Source organism: Rhagoletis pomonella, unplaced genomic scaffold, assembly GCF_013731165.1.
Source record: "Rhagoletis pomonella isolate Grant_MI unplaced genomic scaffold, Rhpom_1.0 Rhpom_scaffold_00001, whole genome shotgun sequence".
In the NCBI taxonomy this organism is placed as follows: Eukaryota; Metazoa; Arthropoda; class Insecta; order Diptera; family Tephritidae; genus Rhagoletis; species Rhagoletis pomonella.
The window spans coordinates 61,044,015-61,050,451 of NW_023458555.1; the positions used below are offsets into that span (position 1 = coordinate 61,044,015).

General features: G+C 32.7%; 1 long non-coding RNA gene across 1 annotated transcript; it reads right to left on the reverse strand.

Moving 5' to 3' along the window:
- Positions 1-2,330: 2,330 nt before the first annotated feature.
- LOC118747074 lies at positions 2,331-3,890 on the reverse strand. Its single transcript, XR_004993922.1, has 4 exons — positions 3,772-3,890; positions 2,804-3,021; positions 2,651-2,723; positions 2,331-2,461 (listed from the first exon to the last, which is right to left on the reverse strand). It is a non-coding gene; the product is annotated as an uncharacterized LOC118747074 (long non-coding RNA).
- Positions 3,891-6,437: the final 2,547 nt, after the last annotated feature.

The window sequence follows — 6,437 nt, forward strand, 5'->3', positions numbered from 1 at the left end:
TACATCTCTTGTCCTTTCACAAGCCGCACAGTGTGCTTTTTGAAACTGCACGCGAATTAATCGTAGCGCTTTCGACAGGAGCATCATTTTGATACGAAACAAAATGGTTTTGAAAGCAAAAGTAAATCCCTTTCAATTGTGGCCACAGAGCCACAATTACCGCTTGACATAAACAAAATTGGTGAAAAGTAGAGTTCTTCAAAAAAAAATATATGCAAAATACACGGGATTTATTCAAAAAAAAAGTTTATGTATTTTTTATTATACTAGTATTATAGATTTTGAGACGAGCAATACGATTCCACTGTTCAAAATTCGAAGAAAAATTTGAGCACCTTAATTCAAAAAATGCATTATTTATTGCATATTTTTCTATTTGCATGCAGCTGTGCATCCTTACTCAATTATATATCCCTTGAACAATAATTTAAGACCTTTAATTTGAGCCAAGGTAGAAGCCTCTAGGCCCTCTGAGAGCCAAGTTATAACAATTTTAAACCAAACTTCGAAACTGCTGTACTAGTTTTTACTCCGAAATTAGAAAAAAAATGCGTAAAATGTCGAATGAAATTTCGAAGTTTAACTTTAGAAACGTAATAATTTAGCTCTCAAAAGGCCTAGAGACTACCTCTACCGTGGCTTGTTTTTCGACGGATAAAAATTGTGTGAAGGATGCACAGCTGCATGCAAATAATAAAAAATGCAATATATAATGCATTTTTCAAAATGAGGGGTTGATTTTATTTTTCGTTTTTTAAACAGTGGAATCGTGTTTCTCGTCCCAAAATCTTTACTATTAGTATAATAAAAAATCCAAAAAATGTTTTTTTTTTTTAAATATATCCGTTGGATTTTGCATGTTTTTTTCAAAGAAGACTATTTTTGATCAAATTTTTTTAAGATCAGGGAGTGCTGGTGACTCAATGGCAATATTTTTCCTTGAATACCAATTAAATTAGCTTTGAAAGTCATTTTCCTTCATATCAAAATATTTATTCTGTCGAAAGCGCAACGATTAATTGGCATGAAGTGTTAAAAAAGCACATTATGTGCCGTCGAGTTAGCTCGAATATTTTATTTTTCATTCGGGAAATGTAATTTTGAAATTTTAAACTTACTACGCTGTATTTTTCTCAAAAACATATGACTCAAAACATATGATTTGCAAAAATATAATTCATTTATATACAATAGATGTATAATATAATAAAATAAAATGTCTATCATAGATACTTGGGCGTACAAAATTCTTGATTCTTATTTCCCCTCCCAAAATCGAGCTTACGATCCGGCCCTGCCTCAAGCTCAATAAAAATTGTTGAATATAATTATTATAAGGCCATAAAATAACAAAAAGAAATATTTTAAGGACGAGCACACCTAACAGTTAAACATTCTAATAATAGAAATATTAACAAAAACCAACAACCACATGATCAAGTTTAAATAGCACTGGAACAGCTGCGCTGGATTGCAGTTGGCTTAACAAATGAAATAGTGGAAAAAAGCAACAAGAATTAACAAGGCGAACTTAGCACAGTGCGTAGGCAACTAACTGAGTCAGTGGGATCGTCTGTTCGAATCCTACTGAAAGAATTCTGATGAGGAAATGTGGTGATAGCACTTCTACCATTTTTTTCAAATTATTGTTATCCTTTAAGTTTTTCATTAAAAACGGCCTCAAGCTCAATAATAATTATTGTGAATAATTGTTATAAAGCCATAGAATAACAAAAACAAATGCCATAAGAAATGGGTAACATGCATTTTTGCATACGTAACTCGATTTTTTGTTTTTTTTTTTTGGATTATGACACTTTTCTAGTAACCCTCTAGTACTGAGCACTAGTGAGGCACTAGTGAACTCACTCGCTACCGGTAACCACCACTAGCTACCCGCCAGATTACCAGCAATGCAATTAATCCATGAATTTAACATGGGGATGTCATAGGCAGTAATCAATTTACACCTACTGGATTACCATTCATAAGCTATCTCACTAGTTACCATTAGCTTCCATTCACAAGTTAACTCACTAACTACAATTCACCACCTATCTCATTATAGTCATGGTATACCTACTATTAAGTTCCACTCATGAACTGCTTCACTAGCTACCACTCATTTATTTGACGAACAGTTAAAGAGAAAAAAACAACAACAGAAATAAGATGAGCCATTTTCGACGTATCTCGAAATTCTGACGCTATTATTCAGCCGAATTCAGATTCAACGTCGGAATAAATGTATGTATGTTCATATGTACATATGTACATATGTATGTCGAAAATGACTGCTCACATTTCTGTTGCTCCTTGTTGGTCTGTATAACATAAATTAAATATATTTTTGGTGGTTATTTTGGCCTATACATTTTGCCTTTATGAATCTATTTTTTTTGCAACTGTATTGCCTTCCGTAACTCAGCCGGGCCTAAGTTGTCGCCAATTGGGATTGATTCTGAAAATGAGAAAAATTAATTTAAAAACGCTTTTGGATTGGATGTGTACCTAAATGCTTAAACAGACGGTAGCGTTGATCCGGATTAACTCGGACTTAATCTGGATCAACTGCAGTGGTTCCGAGATAATCCGGTAAACGCTGCCATCTGTTTAAGCTTTAATTCAATAAGAAATTTCATTGATTTACCTATCAGCGCATCGTAAAAGTTGTCTAGACCTTTTAGAGATTTTTTACCGTGAATTCCATCTACGTTATATTCCTGCATCAACGTGTCGGACAATATAAATTTTAAATTTCTAATAACCCCTGCTGGTTGCAGAAGAGACTTCATAGACTTACCATGACAGTTAAAGAGTAATTAATTAACGAAATTAAGTTATTAAGTTCCGATTAATATATTTTATCGTATTACATAGAGTGCGCGGTTTTCCTTGTCTATCTTCGCATTCAGCTCCTCCAGTTGCTTAGCACTTAAACCCGGAAAGTTGATTGTGGGCGGTATTTCCTCTACCTGCTGATAGTGCAGCTGGTTCACAACGACCTACAACGATTTATTGCTACAATAGCAATTAGGAGTTGATCTTAGACAAGATTTATACATATTAATAAGTACTTTTAATTAAACTTAAATAATATTAATGCATACTATATATACATATGTACAGTCAATCAATAAAGTTTAGGTACAGCAATTTTTTTGCAATACGGGCAACTGTTTTTTAATTATTTTATTTTTCGCATTTTTTTTACAAAAATGTGGTTAACTCTACAACATAAACCCCAAAAATTAGTGCTCCAAACTTTGCGCTAAATTAAAGGAAATTCTGCAAATTTTCTCTCTCTGCAATTAATTACACTCTTTTGAAAAAAGTTGAGTATGCAGTTTTTATCCCATTCAATTATGGTATAATAAAGTGCAAGTCTAAGGTAGCTAGGACTTACCAGCGGTTTTTGAAAAATTTTTTTGTTGATGGTGTCGCTCATTTTCTCCATATAAAAAAAAACAATCGCATTTTTGGAGTTTGGATCGTATAATCAACCATATTTTTTATACAAGATTAACAAAAAACAAAATAATTAAAAAACTGATGCTCATAAGTGCGTGTCCTCACCTCTTGAAACAATTAACAATTAATTATTATTATTACCAATATTTATTTCAATTTATTTTTTTATTTTTTTCACCACCGAAACTGACACGTAACGCCAAGCACAAATAAATTGAAAACATTGTCGCTATAAAGTTCAATTCATGAATCAACAGTTGAAAAAAAGCAAAAAAAAAAAATTTATAATACGACTGTTACCTAGGTAACTCAGCGAATGTTGAACACGACGCACCAGTGAGGAGCTAGTGAATTCACCGGACCTACCAGATTACCTGTAATGCTGTTCATCACATTTCATGAGTTCCTAGAATACGTCACCTTAGTAAATTCACCAGCTACCTTTAATGAGTGAAATCACAAATTAAAATGGACTAATTGCTACCGACCTGGCAAAATATTTTTTTATTTTCACTTTTAATTCAACATATTTTGATTAAAAGAAAAATACTGATAAAAATAAAATATTTCACACAAACAACAAAAAATAGAATCGATAATCGCATGTGGCTATTGCCTGGAAATTTTAAAATGCACTTGGTGGCATTGTGCTACTATGATAGCACGGCCCAGTAATCATAGTCAACTTATGTACAGTAGACTGCATCACTCCTCGTCCAAAAAAAAATTGGTACTGTTTTCCACTGGAATTATAAAATCTATTACATTTTAAGACTTCCACCAAAATACCTCGCAAACATCTTAAGATTTACGTGAGCTGGACCGATTTGAAAATACCTCCACAAATTGAGTTTTTTATTAATAAAAAGTTTTTTATATATATTTTTTTGATGTGTATACATCTTTTGTTTCGGTAGGGGTAAAATTTGCGAAGCTGTAACGCATATCCCAGCACAAAATTTCGAAGGTCTTAGCATGTGTATTTCAGCATAAAATTTTTATTTTCATTAGAAGCACCCTGTGTTACCAATTAGACTTATGAGCAGGCATGGGCAGAGAGTTAGCAGGTGCTAAAAGAGCGGAAGCGTAGCTCACTCTGTTTGTGGTAGTGCCCACGTCTGCTTATGAGGTATCGTTGGTAAGGTATTTTATCTCCCTTTTAATTTCTTTGCGAATAAGCTCATTCAAAGTATGAAAGAAAGGAAGGTAAGAAAACGTGTGACATTACATGTTAATTGATTTGTTGGTATTTGATAAAAAAAAAAATAATTGGGATGTGAATGAGTTTTTTTTTGCAAAGAAATAAAAAGAGTGCGAAAATTTATTCTAGTCTTCTAGTTATTCTAGTCTTTGAAAAAAGTTAAAAAACAGCATCAAAAATCTCATTATTAGATATGATTCCGTAGAATTTTTTTTTAAATATTTTTATGCAAACTTTTTAAGCTTAAACTGTTTAGTCATTTGGGGGGATTTTTTTCAGAAAATCCTGTAAGAAACTTTTTTTATTCATAAAAAACTAAATTTTTAGAGGTATTTTCGAACCGGTCCAGCTTACGAAAATGTTAATATTTTTCTGCAATATTTTGACAGAAGTCTTAAAATATGCTAGGTTTGGTAATCCCGCCGGAAAACCCGCAACTTTGGGCGGTCAGAACACCTACAACCCCTGCTCCCACAGCTTAAAAAATAAAAAAAGATTTTCCGTACGTTTCCAAGGCAGTTAAAAAATGCGTATAATTCTCGTCACGAAATTGATATCATAAATTTTGTGTTTCTAGCTCAGCTTTCGTCACTCGAAAATTTTACCTCAAAGAGGTGTTTTATTTGATTTAATTTACAGGTTAAAAATAATATTGGAAACCATATCTAGTGGCTACGAAATTGATTCCACAAAATACGACGAATATGCATTGGACACCGCCAAATTATATGATGAGCTTTACGCGTGGCATCCTATGACACCCACAATGCACAAGGTACTAATTCTTTATTACCAATAGGACAATTATCGGGGAGGCTCAAAAGGCCCACAACAAATACTACCGAGAAAATTATTCCCGGAAGTTTTCTCGTGAAGTATGTAACCGTGACATATATAACCGGTTGTTGTTGAGCTCGGACTCGTTTTTAAGCAGTATTTCGGTTCATGACCAAAAAAAGATAAAATATCAAATCGTTTTCCCCAGACACAATAAATCTGCTGTTACCCTCTAAATCCGTTGTCAAAGATGTGACAAAGGAATAGTTTGAGGCCAGCGAAGATTCAGAAAGCGAAAACTAATAAACCAATGATAGTGTACACACATTTTATAAATAAAGGTAGTCAATATATTTTAAATAGTAAATTATTGGCTAATATATATATTTTATTAATATAACTTATCTGTAATACAAATTATTTCAATTTTACATTTGATAAACAATTTTGCAATAAAATATTTTTTGCCGCATAAAACTTGAAAATCTACCTATGTGCGTCGTGGAAGAAACATTGATTTTTGTTAATTTGAGTCGGCATCCTTACAATAAAATTATGTATGCATATAAAGTCCATAAAATACACCAATAAAAATTTGGAGCTTTTTCAAATTCAAAACCTGGCAACACTGCCTTTTGTTCGATGCTTCCTCTTGTCGAATTCGTCTTGCTCTCTCATTCTGGTATTTGTTGACGTCACGGCCAGTTGCTCTCAGCTCGACTGCGCCAATCTCTCTCTACTCTATAATTCTTGATACATATGAATACTTACAAATGTACTGATGAATGTATCAATGTTAAATGATTACTCAACGTTACATATTTTTTGGTGATAAGATCTTATCTTATTTACGTAAGTTGCACAGTAAGCTTTGTTCTTTTTATTCAAAACAGTGGCTGTGCAGAAGGTTTTTTTTCAATGATACTTTGTACGCATTCCATTTCTCTTTGAGTTTGCAAAACTTTTAAGGGTTCGATTTTGTATACGA